The sequence below is a fragment of the Paralichthys olivaceus genome, chromosome 8 (genome assembly GCF_024713975.1).
Source record: "Paralichthys olivaceus isolate ysfri-2021 chromosome 8, ASM2471397v2, whole genome shotgun sequence".
NCBI lineage: Eukaryota > Metazoa > Chordata > Actinopteri > Pleuronectiformes > Paralichthyidae > Paralichthys > Paralichthys olivaceus.
The window spans coordinates 23,024,127-23,038,236 of record NC_091100.1 but is presented as its reverse complement, the minus strand read 5'-3'; the positions used below and the strand labels follow the sequence as shown (position 1 = coordinate 23,038,236).

Genomic DNA, 14,110 nt, shown 5'->3' with positions numbered 1-14,110 from the left:
CAAACCTAACCACTGTGAAAATTAAGTAGTAGAAAAGGGCAAAAGTTACAGCACGTGTTTTACAGAATCCCTTCTTATAGCGAACCGGTATGATTAGACGCGCAAAAGTGTTTAATAAACTTTTCTAGACGAGGAAAAAATATTTACTTGTTAGCCAGGACCTTATCAAACACAGGCAATTCAGAGACAACTCCCCGAGGCTTTGGAGCGTCAGAAGTAAGTGATCTACCGCGCCAATAGCATTGTGCTTACAGTCCGTGTGTTACTACACAAAGTTCCAACAGAAACACAAAGCAAACAAAAGCCATAGGCTGCTATTGTTGCCTGTGGCCTTTACAAGGGACAGCAGTGAGTTTAGTGTGTCCACCTAGCTGAGGAGAAGCCAGTGACAGGATTTACACATCCTTTACAGTTCATTTTGGTTTATTTATCTGCTGTTGTCCACACAAGATATTTCTCTAATAGTTTTATATTTGTACAGGGAGTTAAATTACTTGTATCTTTATGTCACCCCAGGAATATCACATAATTAGCTGAGTTATAGGAGCTGCAGTTAAGAATTTATGGCTAAATATGATTTTAAACAACGTCCAGTCATAGCCCAGATTTGATAATCCTATAGAGTGTAAGTGTCATATAATTTACATTAGTCACAGGCTTTTAGCCACAAAGATGTCTACCTAACACACTTGCCAGTTCCACATTCAGGGAAAATGGCACAGCATGACATTTTGATTGAAACTGGACAGAGAGCAAAAGCAAGAGCTGTTCTCTAGTCTTTTAATTCACATGACTTCCCTAATGTCATTGTGACAGAATCTTAAAGAGTGGGTTAGACAGTGATCCAATCCCATGCTACTTCAAAGACTACATTGTCCCTTTGATGTTGAAAATCAACTTTAAAGCAGAATATAATTATATAAGTCAGAGGATTCATATTCACAAAACTCCCATGATTGTCCAGGACAAGGGAACTAATAAAATCCAACTTCTCTGAGGTCCCAGAGTGGTGATTAATTCATGTAGAGTTATACATAAGGGAATAAGCAAGGTTTGTCCACATGTGGATCCAAAGTTGTGTCGGCATCTTTGTCCAAATATTTACAAATGATTTTTTATCCTGGCATGTAATTCCATCCAGTGTCATCCAACATGGACTGTTGACCTGTAGGATCATCTTGTACATTGGAGTTCTGACATATGATACGATAGCTTCCTTTCAATTATATGTACAATATAAAATTGTTCTTGTTTTCTTTGTACAGCAGAGGAATCTCACTGATATCCTGCCAACCACTTCCCTGCATGCTGTAAGCTTGACTGATGACTGAGTCCAGCTTATTTCAAGCACTATTGTTAAAGAAAATTCACTGCAAGGTGTCACAAAGCTGTGTCATAGCAGATGTGCATTTTCTTTCTGTCGGTGTGTGTCTGTTTGAGTGCACATGCGTGAGTGTGACAGTGTGAATGTGAAGAGGTTATTCATCGCTCCTGTTTATACTGGAGGGCTCTGTAAGACAAACATTGCTGCCACAAATCCAAACAATCCAGCACCCAAAATGCACAAAAAGCCTTCAACACTTTATAAAGGGAAATGCCCACTGTCTGCGAGACAGAGCACAAAATGGGTCAGTGGCGTTGGCATCGAACATTCAAGGGGCACTTGGCTGATCAACGAGGCCCACTTTAAAGCCATGAATTATGTAGCCTCACTATTATCTGCACACTAATTTATTTTAAGTCTACTGTGAAAGGAGAAATGAGATATAGAAGGGTTATAAAATGTAATTTTTGAAGTGGGATATTTTAGTGGGATATTTTATATTCAGGATAAGATTTTATCTGCACTTAAATTAAATTAGGCCGCACATATCACTGCAAAAGAAAAAGAAAGAGTCTGCAGACAGTTCAAGTTTTGCTGACAGGCAGGAAGCTTCCTTCGTGCTTTGCTCCGTCTGCTTTTAATGACATGTGAAGTTCAGGGTACTCAACTATTTAGGATGCGGTTGTTTCTAATCAATTTTCTATGACCAAAACTTCTGTGATCACCACAGATACAGCCAAAACACTAGATGCTGACATTTTAAAATTCATTTGTGAAGTGCCATAAGATCCTAAACCCATGAGACCACACCTGTTGACCCTTGAATGCCCACTGTTGTGTTCAGTAGTGACAAAAGAGAGAGGGTGCTGTAAAGTAGCCCCAAGAAGCCCCTTTTTGATGTTGACCCCACCCTGACCCCTTTGTTGGGGCCCTAACCATTTCACAGGGAGATCCAAACGCTTTAAAAGCACAATACAGGACGAGAGTGCCGCCACTGACTTGCTATGAAGCCCTAATAAAATGGGGTGACCTGGAGGCTAATTGAGAGCTCGTGGTTGGGAAGGAATTAAAGGCATCTGGTGTACCACTACAGACTGGAAATAAAGCGCCTCTTTAATTAGAGCCTGCATTAAAAGCAAAGAGAAAGAATGCATTTCATTGTCTTCAGTACAGGTGTCACATTGGGATACACGGAAACAGGCTAAGAACTTTTGATTATTTGAATGTGTAGGAATAACTAAAAAAACTCTTTGCTGCTTTCTGTCTTTCTTTGATGATATATCATTAGTTTCATCAGTCAAACAAAGTAGGCCTGTGTTCTCCCTTCTTGTTGCTTTTGCATAAGAGGTATTGGATTTGCATCATATCACAGCCCACAGTATACATCTGCACAATGCAAACAGTAAATTATGTACAGGCCTGTTTTATCACTCTTTCATCCACTCAAATCCTACACTTGTGCTAAAATAGCATAAAAAAAACAGAGGAGAGGGTGGATAATTGCAAATAACCCAATATTTTGGAGTTCAAAGGCTGTGGTGGGTTTGAGTGATAATTTTGTCTGAAGCATCACCATAAACACTAATAAAATTAAGTGCATCGGAGGGAGGAGGGGGCGTGGCCAGGCCTCCCTTTGAACAGACCCTGTGATCAGTTCTCCCTCTCAATTAGCGTATTGTCCACTTCTCCTTTCAGCTGGGAGGGAGGGGGCAGTCTCCCCCCTAGCTTCCCTTTGAAGTGATTATCCCTTTATCTCAAGCCTGAGCGAGGAATATCTTGGGGGACAATGGCAAATTAAAGCCCATATGGAGAGAAGCGTGAATGTCTGTTTGTAGGCTCTGAGAGAAATAGGGAAAAGAAGGGAGCAATAGAGAAATAAATAGAGTGGGGAGAAAGGGAGGAAAAAAGGGGGCACATAGCATCATTCTGTTTGCATGAGCTAAAGGGTGAGTGGTAGATGTCAACACTCATCCAAAAAAGTACTTTAGGGCTCGTGCCTGAGTTGACACTTGTAGAAGAGTGACTTTAGAAGAGCTAAAGGGGGAAAAAAGGAAAAGAGGAAGAGAGAAGAGGTGGGGGGGGGCTATATCTGTCATGACAGATGGAGAAAGACGAACAAGGAGGAATGGAGAGATAGACGGATGAGCATGAAGAAGAGAGAGGAGTGCAGTTGTCAGCAGAATCAGATGGCGGTCAGGCAGACAGGCTTGAAAAAGATACAATTAAAGTGTGGAGTTAAGACAGGCTTTGAAGTCGGACATGGTGCATAACACCCTTAAAGTTTGAGAAGCCAGCCATTCATCTGCTTGTTATGGCTGATTAAGACCATTCCCTCTAAAGGCCCAATTTAAGAAAATAAACTTTAATTTCAACTTAGAAAATAAAAAATAAATTATTCAACGGTGACAACAATCAAGTTAGGTCTTTAACAAGGTTAAAAGAAAAAAAAAATCGATGGTCATCTTTTCAAACTTGAATGAAAGGTTTGCTGAAGAAGGTGTGGGGGTGCGTGGGAGCACTTAAGATGAAAATTACTTTCTCTACCCACTCCCTGTCTTTTTTCTTACAATCCTGTTTTTCGGTGGCTTAAAAGTTTAATAATGTATAGAAACAATTGCCTGTGATGCTTGGCCTAATCCGTTTTGGCTTGGCAAACCTTTGTGGTAACTGAAACCCTATCTGATGTGTGCAAATGTTTGCCAAGCCAATCTGCTCATTCAGACAACAAGTTTGTGTGTTTGCCATTCTGTCTTTCTAATGCACCAAAAAATATATACAGCAGAAAAACAAACTTTACACAAGTGCAATGAACCACAGAAAATTATATACTTTTGTTGTTGTGTATAGTGTAAAAACTATTGTTGACACACTCTACAAACAAATGGGCATTTTTCTCCTGCATTGGATTCTCTGTGTAATTGTGCCAATTACTCTCGCAGCAACTCCACTGGAACAATCTCATGTGTATTAAATACATTGGTCGTTTCATCATGCTTGACAAATCAAGTGATTCCAATTGTGATCATGAGAGAAATGTGTGTATTCACTTTGAGCTCAGTTGACCGTCCTTAATGAGGATCTGACAAATGGTGTAGAAAAATGCTTGATATGAAGCAACAGTCAGGCCTATTAGAGGCAGAGTAACACTTGTTACAAAGAAGCACTGGTTTCAACTGACAAAAGCTAAACGTCTGAGGCACAGCCCGACAGCAAATCCATGCACTGATAAGCGAAACGAATTGGCCCTATTGATTAAAATGTTCCAGTGGACGACTGTTAACTTCTGGAGAAGTCGGCAGAAACAGAAAGCACCGTAAAACTAACAGATGTGACAATTGTTGTTTGAAACAGTCTTTACAACCAACCGTTGTGATATCAACATATCCACATTCTGCCACTTCCAGCATGACTGGTGTAGGTAGCAGTTATATCCACACACACAAACACACTGTGTTTACATAGAATTACCTAACCCAAATAAGGTCAAACTCAGAATAAGCAATAACCAAATTAAGACATGTGGAGTATTCTGACCTTAGTCGCATTATGTAGACATGTATATGTATATATATACATATATATATAACATCCTATTGGAGTTTTTACAGCATTCTGTGGCATGGCAGGAACTTTTAGAGATTTAAGATTGAAGAAAATAAAAAGTTTTAGCTTTTGCATAATTCAAACAAAAACATCCAAAATGATATACGGAAGCATCGTTCACTAAATTATTTTAGGTTGGGTACTGGACACCATGCAGACTATGCTCTGTAACATGTAAACAAGAATATGAATGGAATACTCTATCTGCAAGTCATGTAAATACTACAAGTGAAATAATGTCTCATTCTGTATAAGGTCAGTAGATGCAGTGTTGGTGGCCATGTAAAAGTAATCATTGTCTGATTCTGTGGGATTAATTTAACAGTTCACTGTGTGTGTAGCATCAAGCTGACAAGTATTTCATCACCTGTTTGAAATGATGCACCTGCTTTCATTGTCAAACCCATTCTCCATCCACACACTACATCACACACTTCAAGCTGACATGAATCAACTTTGAAGTAAGTGGACCAGGATTACAAAGACAGCAATGCTGGCCAATTAGCAATGAACTAATGTGATGAGTAGTATATCGTACTTATTTACTTTAAATGTTGTGTATGAGCTGCTCCACCAGCTCCTATATGATTACACTTGAGAACAACTCTCAGATTTAAATTATTGATCATATTCATACACGTGCTTATTCAATCATTACACACATACACACATTTTTCCAGACACTGTAGCTGAGTGATTGGGGGCCAGCTAATATGCATAAAACAGCATGTGCATGTGAAAAGGATGGCTACTTTTCACAGCATTTTATCATCTGTACAGTAGATTAAATATTACCTTGACAGATTGAATGGCAAATTCAAAGTGAGGGAACAGAACAACAAGCAGATTGCTTGAATGTTGCAAGGAACTTAATGAGTACTTGTGAAGACTCTCATGGTTTTGGTGTGAGTCATACCCTTTTAAGGCTGCTCCTGACACTGTTGACAGTCCCCAAAAGTTTCTCATACTAAATCAGAAACTGCAATTACAAAGCAGAGCAGTTTCAAAGCGTAATTTGTCGCATTCTATCATTTTCAGTCAGACGCCACAATGACTCGTTTATAAACAACATGTAATGAGCAAAACCTCCTGGTTTCAAAATGAAACTGTGATATGTGTGTTGTGCAATGATTTAAGTGAAAAACAAACAAACAAACCCTGATAGTATAGGCAGTGCTACATTTCCTCTCTCAAGGTGTGCATGAATATGTTACTGTATAATGTGCACATATGTTCATATAGGTTATGAGTATGCATGCATTCAACCTACTTCTTTTTGCTTTGACCATCTGTGTGTTCTCTCTTGCTGTTGTGAGTAGGACAAGGGGGTTCAAAATAGCCACTAAATGAATACAGTGTTTTTTCTTTGCAGTTATGGTATTTTTACACGATCAAGAGTCAAATCCACCCACTGTGAATAAAGGAAGTTGTGGATACAGCAAAAGAGAGCAATCATCTAGGACCTCAGCGCTGGCCAGCTGCATATTGTTCGTTTATTCCTGAGAGTTTCTACATCCATAACTAAAACTAAGATAAAAGTGTTTTGACCCTATTGTGGGACGTTTCCCAGTGTCATGCAGCTACTCAGCAGGTGTGCAGAGGGAGGGTGAGTTTCAAAACACACTGCACAGCAGATAGGCAAAGAGGAACATGGCAACAAAGCACTGCTGCTATGCACCTCACTGACTGCACTGACAAGAGATAGGGAAAACATTCCCACAGAGAGAGAAACAAAGATGGAGAGACAGCGTATGAGCAGGCAAAGAGATGTAAACTAAAACACAGAGATGAAACAGGGGTCATGGAGAAGAGAGGAAGACAAAGAAAGATGCATGTGCAGAGAGAAAGAAGAAATAGTCTTCTTTTATGCATGAATTATGTTTTAACAGAATACTGAATGTGAGATCAGAATTTGCATCTCATGCCATCTCATGGAGATGACATAAAGGCACAGTGATGGTTGGAACAGTGATGGAAACACCTCTGTTGTTATCAAGTACACAAACAATGTATTCATGAAGCCATAATGTTTAGCTTTTCTTAAACATGAGTCAGAGGTGTTGATTTAGCTCTATTTTTCTATTTTTGATACTTTGGTTTGTGCTTCTGATTTGGACTGCATTATTACAGTGCATAGTATTATGGTAACACAACCTGAATACCAAATACTACAATATATAGGAACTGTTTTGTGAAGTCTGACACACTTAAAGTAAAACATGGCCATTAAAGGATCTTCAAAGTATTTTTGTTTGCAGTGTTTGTTGTGATGTGGCTTCAATGGCCTGTTCACATGTGTGACAAGATTCCATTTAGTTTGAACATGCTCAAAAACCTGGAACTTGCAACACACAGGTACCAATCCAAGGATTTGAAAGTTGCCCAGCAATGCAATGTGGGAACATATTGCAAATGTTCTCCTGGAGTGCAGAAAATCAGCAAAATCAGATCATCTCTTCCAGTAACTGCACAATTCTGAGCTACAGGGGAAAACGATGCAAGAAAACAAATTGCTCCTAGAATTTAAAACTTCACAGTAAAGTGGGAACACGAGTAAATAACTGCCATTTTCCATTTCCCTCTACTGAAGCCAACTGAAAAATTCAAGCAAGTCTTTTGTTAGATTCATCTTTGCTCAGCTTTGACCAGCAGATGGTCAGTCAATTTAAACAAAAATGCACTGTGACTATTATTTATTTATATGATTTTTGTTCAACATCACAACACTAGAATGCAAAATGCTCTCATAATCTAGAAATTAAATTGCAACTTCACATCCTTGTTCCATCAGTATAATGTTTGAAACATTAACATTAGAGGAGACTATAGCAACGTCTTATCTGACTTCATTGTCCTGTACATCAATTTCCATAATTTGTCCCCCTCCTGTAAAGACCCTAAAAACCCTGACAGAATAAAATACGGGCAGTACAAGAGAATAATAATGCAACCAGAAAATAGTTTCCAGTTCCAATTCAAACATAAATTCATGAACTTCACTTTTCAGCATATTTGGAAACACTATAACAACCTTCAGCCAATAATATCAAGTGTGGTCCAAACATGAGTATTTCAGCAACTGGTTATTCCTGACAGTACAGCAGAATGATAAAGATTGTTGGAGTGAAAAGGTTAACACAGACCACCAGGAATTGCATTAACGAGTAGCACCACCTCAAATGAGCGGGAGTAGGCCGCCAATCATCGCTGCTCCTCAAACACTGCTGACATGTGTCAACAAAGCAGTGTGAGTGAAACCCTGTGACACCTGAAGATGATGGAAGAAAGGAGTGCAGAGAGAGAGGGGTGAGAGAATACAACCAAGCCCCCCCAACCCCCCCCCCCCCTCAGGAAAAAAATCTGGTGCCATAAAACGTAAGAGTGGGCAAACAGCTCCTCCACAGCTTGTCGGGGAGTTTGTTTTAAAGTGGAAATGAGGCTGATGGTGCACTTGGCGATTAGCCTTGCGGCTAACATGAAAGGAGAGGAAAAGACAGCTGCTAATTTTCTCCTTTGACCTTTGGCTCCCGCTGGTATTTCATACAAACACTGATTTATGGAGGAGCCTAACAGCTCACTGCTACTGGAGGGATTACCATAAGAGTAAGGAGAGAGAGGGGGGTGACCTCTGCTACTCACGGTATCTGGATTCATTCATTTAATTTTTTTTGGTTTCTATCACCGTCCTCTTTAACTTCATGTGTCCTTCTCTCCTAGATCTCATTGTTGTTTTTTCTTTGTTTCTCTGTCTGCCTTAGTCTGTTCCAAACCCTTTTTCCATCTTCTTGTGTTCCCAACCAAACTACCTCTTTACTTAGATACTTATGTATAGAAGTATATATATATATATATATATACTATATATATACATATGTATACAGACAGACAGAGAGAGAGAGACCTTTGGAAACTGACATTCAGAGAGGCTTGCTGACTGGGTCTTTTTAGTCACAAGGTAGCCTTCGCTAAATTGTCAGGCTCCTATCACATAAACCCCTTCTGTAAGAAAACAACTGACACTATCCTCAGCTACCAGTGTAGAGTGCAAATGGATAATCAATTACAAGCATTGCTGATCCTGTTGTCTTTGCTAACAGCTGTTGTGCAGTTGAATTCTGTGCTATGATACAACTGTTTGCATGAGTAGGAGATGAGCTAATACTTAATAATAATTAATCTGCGATAATGCCTGTGTCTTTTAAAACAATGCAAACATAGTAGTATGGATGTAGCCTGAGTCAAAAACAAAGTCAAACATCCTGACACCCTGTGGTCCACAAATGAGAAAGATAACACCATCTCTGAGCTCTTCCTCATTCACTGTGCATTGCCCAGTTGGGAATATGAATGCAAGTTGTGTCCCAGTGCTTTGTCTGCAGTGAGATCCCATCAAAGTCAGTTTCATGCAAATTCCATGTATGGTTGGGTCCCGTGTAAGGAGGCCCTGAAAATCGCCTGTGGGGCTGCAGAAACCCAGAACTTGTAGAGCTGGCTGCACATTCCCTTCCTCCCCTCCTCTCTATAATTGCCTCTCAGTTGTCCTATTGTTCCCTCAGGTTGTCAAAGGGGGTTCCAGTGAGCAAGTTGAAAAAAAAGCCAGTCACTGGACAACCACATTTTCAATATTCGGTTTGGATATTAGCTTGTAAATCACATGATTGTTGTGGTTATGTGGAGTCATTCAGTCCCGATAAGATAAACAGTTACTGTGTTTATATAAAGAGCAATGGCTCTAAATACATATACATGTTTCACTTGTAGTAGTAAGCTGAAAGTTATTTAGCCCCAGAGGCTCATTTGTCTTAAAACAAGGAAAAAGTTTGTAAATCCAGTGATAGTGGTATAAATACTTCCAGCTGTTGCCCGATTGTCTGTTGTCTGTTTTTGTCTCAAAGTGCCCCTCTGGACCAAACAATAAAGAAGAGATGTAATTATTGCTCAATATAGTGTTGTAATTCTAACACTGTATCTATACATGTTTTATTTACAATTTCAGCCTTAGGTCTTGATCACACATCTTTCACGTTTAAATAATGCAAGTATCTACAGCAGCCATGTCATATGTTCAAGTCTATTTTTTCCATTTTTTGTTATTTCCATTTTGAGATGACCCCCTGATTATAAACAGTGTCAAAATTTTTCTGATATTTCTGAGCATAACATTCATAACTTTATAACCTAGAATAGCATTTGGTAGAGTACACCCTATCTCCTTACGAAACCACATTTAAATCCAATTTTTGTTGAGATCTGCACCAAATTATATAAACTGTAGATATGCCTCCCCTAAATGTGCCTGATTTATTTATTCAAGATCCATGTAATATTCTGAGGGAAATCCATGCGAATGTCAAAAACCCAAACTATCTTGCGATGTTGCAAAGTGATAAAAAAAATGTCCTGGATGCGCCCCTACGTCCAGATCTGTGTCAAAATCTAATACTTCCTTGGCCCAGACCCCATCCTTCCATTACAATAAAATTGGTTCAGTAGTTTTTGCGTAATCTGATCTGGTTGTCACAAGCCAGACACAACAACCATGAAGAAACATGGAGGCAGATGTGCAGCGCGCTGAACAGAAGTGACTGAGGATTTAAATGACACAATAGATGCAACAGCACTTCCAGCTAAATACAGAGCATTGTTTTAGTACCTTTTTGGACTAGAAATGTTAACATGGGGGATCCACACAGCTTTCCTGGGGATACCCTCCAATGTTACAGTAATGTGTTCAGAGCAGGGCTGGATCCTGGGATGGGGCCAGGGAGGCATTGACCCTAGATGAAATCTGATTGGCTCTTGAAGTGCCCATATCAGTAATCTGTATGAACTTACTAATAATACATATGACAACTTTTAATGAATATGATTTTTTAATCTTCAATCATGTGTGACTTTTCTCAAACCTATGAAGTTGAAAGTGAACAATGTCTGACTTAAATGTGCATTTTACTGAATCAGGAATTCAATGAATGTTAAGAATTATTACATAATTACATAATAATTAGCACCTCTGTGTAAATTGAGGCCCGTTTATGGTCCAGGATTTAGTAAAATCCTAGTACCACTGCACTGCCACATGCTAAACATTTAAAAGACAGTGATCAGGGAGATTTTACAATGACATGCTACATTTCCTAAACAAAACTTTGAAGTTACACAAGTACATTTTTACATAGTGTTTTAAGATGATCTCTGTCCCTTAGTGTTATTACAAATAAAACAATTTACCCTCTAGTTTCCACATCACAAATATTAATTATACTATCAAATATTACAATATTTATTGTTAATTTGGTGTTTAGGTGGAATTTGTCTCTAAAGGAAAAAATTAGCAGAGTTTTGACCCATCATTAACAAAAAAATACAATTTAGATCAACATTACAGTTCCTTTCTATCTTCAAAGCCCTCAAACTATTGTACTCAGAATAGAGCAGTGGACCAAAATGAATGTCTGCAGGCAGCCATGTTCACACGCTGCATGGTTTTCACTATGTCTCTCTCTCCACCTTTTGTTCTCACCTCCTGGGTTTCATTCTGAGTTCAGGCAGGTCATTAGCAGAGTGATTACACTGGGAGAAATGGCATTCATTAAGGAAATGCTAATGCATGTGTGTGTGAATGTGCAAGTGTGTCTCTGTGATCATCATGTAAATGTATGCATGCAAGTGTGTGCCTCACCGTGATCACAGTGTGTGCGTGTGTGTGTGTGTATCAATCACTCCAGTGTGGATGACGACGAGGAGCTGTTTGTCTTTGGAATAAAGGGGAAAGGGATCAAAAGGTATAGTCTACCAGCTGGACCTTCAGTCACACTGGGACAACGTGACATTAGAGGCTGGGCAGCTGGAGCTCTGGGGACTAATGGTGTCTGTGTGTGACAGACCCTTTTAATCCAGGTTCTGCCCAGTCTCTATCACCAAATTCCATCTTTATCCTGCACGGTAATGTGTTCTTTTACAGCTTGATTCTTGTATCCATTCTTTCAGGCCAGGTTTCAGGGTTTTCATTTTATCATAATGTTGTAATTACCAAAGCGATCATGAAATCTGCGAACAGAGTAAAATTGCCACAACAAAGTCTGATGAGTCAAGACACAGGACAAAAATCTTGGACGGATTATGTGCAACTTATTTTCAAGTATTGTGATTAGTATCTCAACTAATTAATCATTTAATCCATAAAATGTCAGAATATATTGAAACAAGGTCATCATAATTTACCAGTGCACAAAGTGACATCTTCTAATGGTTTTATCTGTCAAATACTCCAAAACCCAACACATTCATTCATCACAAATGACAAAAAAGTAGATAGATTTGAGAAGTTTTTAGAAGAAAGTATTTGGGGTGAAATGATTATGGAAATAATTGCAGCTCCTGTTTTAATGTTCTTCTCTCTCATAAATAACTTTAAATTGGATGTTTGCATGCTGTGATCATCTGACTGCTTGTGTATTTCATCTGGTCTGATTTCTTTTTAGACATGTTACCATATTCCCACATTTCAGCAGTGAGTAGGATGAGTATGATGGTGTTATAAACTATACAAATATTGACCAAAAGTATGAAAATAAGGTCCAAATTTAAATAAAATCGAATTAACTTCTTCTGCATGAAAAATTCAAGTTTGTGCATGTGAACAAAGGTTTGTATTGAATAAAAAATGCGTGTTTGTATATCCTTACTGTACTCTACTTTGTGATTGGATTGTCCTTCAATCAGATTCAAGTGTAAAGGAAGGGTCAATATTCATTTGAAGAACACTTTGAGCACTGAGTTTTACAAACAGTTTTCTGCTTTGTATTTCCAAATATTCACAAAACAAACACAAATCTTTTCAACACATGTAGAAACTTAAATGAATGCAGGTTTTTTTTACATGTTTGCAAAGGTTGATTTATAGCCACAAACTTTGAAATTACTATTATTATTAATTACTTTTCTTCTTTAAATATGGACATGGTTTATTATCTGCAGTGATGATGAATTGTGTCTATGTGCTGATATGAAGAGTTTTGCCATATTAAAAAATAATACCGCAAATTATTATTGAATATTACACTGACAAAAATGATAACTGAATAAATAGGCCTACAACCATGTCAATGTCTTGTGTTTGAATGTTTCACTACTTAGTACATCATAAGGAAATGGACAGAATGATAAAATGTGACAGATGTCTTGTACCATACTGTCACAGGTTCAATAACACTAAAATAATATAGCAACTAAGATATGTGTGAAACAATAGGTAAAATAATTCCAGCAGACTTTTAAAAGTAACTATTTTATTAGTAACTAATTCATTTAAATGTAGTAAATGGTAAAGCTTGAAAGAAGAAAAAAGTACCTAACTAATAATAACTGTTATATATATATATATTATATATGTCGAATGAACATGAATGTACAAGTTACCAGAGTTCAGCACCTATTTAGTCTAGAGTTCAAAATCCTTGCACATTCATACCTTGTCATATTTCTTGCATATTTTCAAAATGTCACCCTGCTTGCTTTTCTGCCTGATATAAATCAACTTTGTGCTTGACAAAGGAGAGTAGATTTTACCAGGGTGTTGTTAAAGTGCATATATTGGACGTTATGATTGTGTGTGTGTACATGAACATGTCAAGGCAGCAAGATCAAGGCTGCAGCACAAGCATGACTGCAGAGTTTTAGGATCTGAACACACCTGTTGTACCTGCTGTGTTGACAGGTCTTGACTGGTACCCTTGTCCGGACACTCTTTTGATCTGAGACCAAATATTCTGATCTGAGCCTAATTTTGAATTAACAAACGTGATGTTTTTAAAACAATGATTTCCTCATCATGGGCAGTTCCAGGGGTGGGGCCAGGGGGGCACTAGCCCATCTGATGGGCCCTTGAACTGCCAGTGTCCTGAAAATTTTGAGAAATAAGTGTAGCTGCTGAAATAATTTGTATTTCTGCTCAACTAAAATTTAACATTAACAGACGGCATTTAATATTACTCAACAATCTCAGTATTAGGGGGCCATTTGCGAGTCATTGGGAAAAATAAGGCTGAACTATTAAGTAAGGTATGCTAAGGGATAGCAGTTACAATGATAAAAAAAAAAAAAAAAACAGTTCTTTGAAACAACAGTGTCTTTTTATGTCTGTGACATACTGTTTGTGACTTAACCTGTTGAGCATGCTTG

At 38.3% G+C, this 14,110-nt stretch overlaps 1 long non-coding RNA gene across 1 annotated transcript; it reads left to right on the top strand.

Annotated features, from left to right (window-relative positions):
• Nucleotides 1-28: 28 nt before the first annotated feature.
• Nucleotides 29-7,172, top strand: LOC138411160 (uncharacterized). Its single transcript, XR_011243807.1, has 2 exons — nt 29-1,051; nt 1,266-7,172. It is a non-coding gene; the product is annotated as an uncharacterized lncRNA (long non-coding RNA).
• Nucleotides 7,173-14,110: the final 6,938 nt, after the last annotated feature.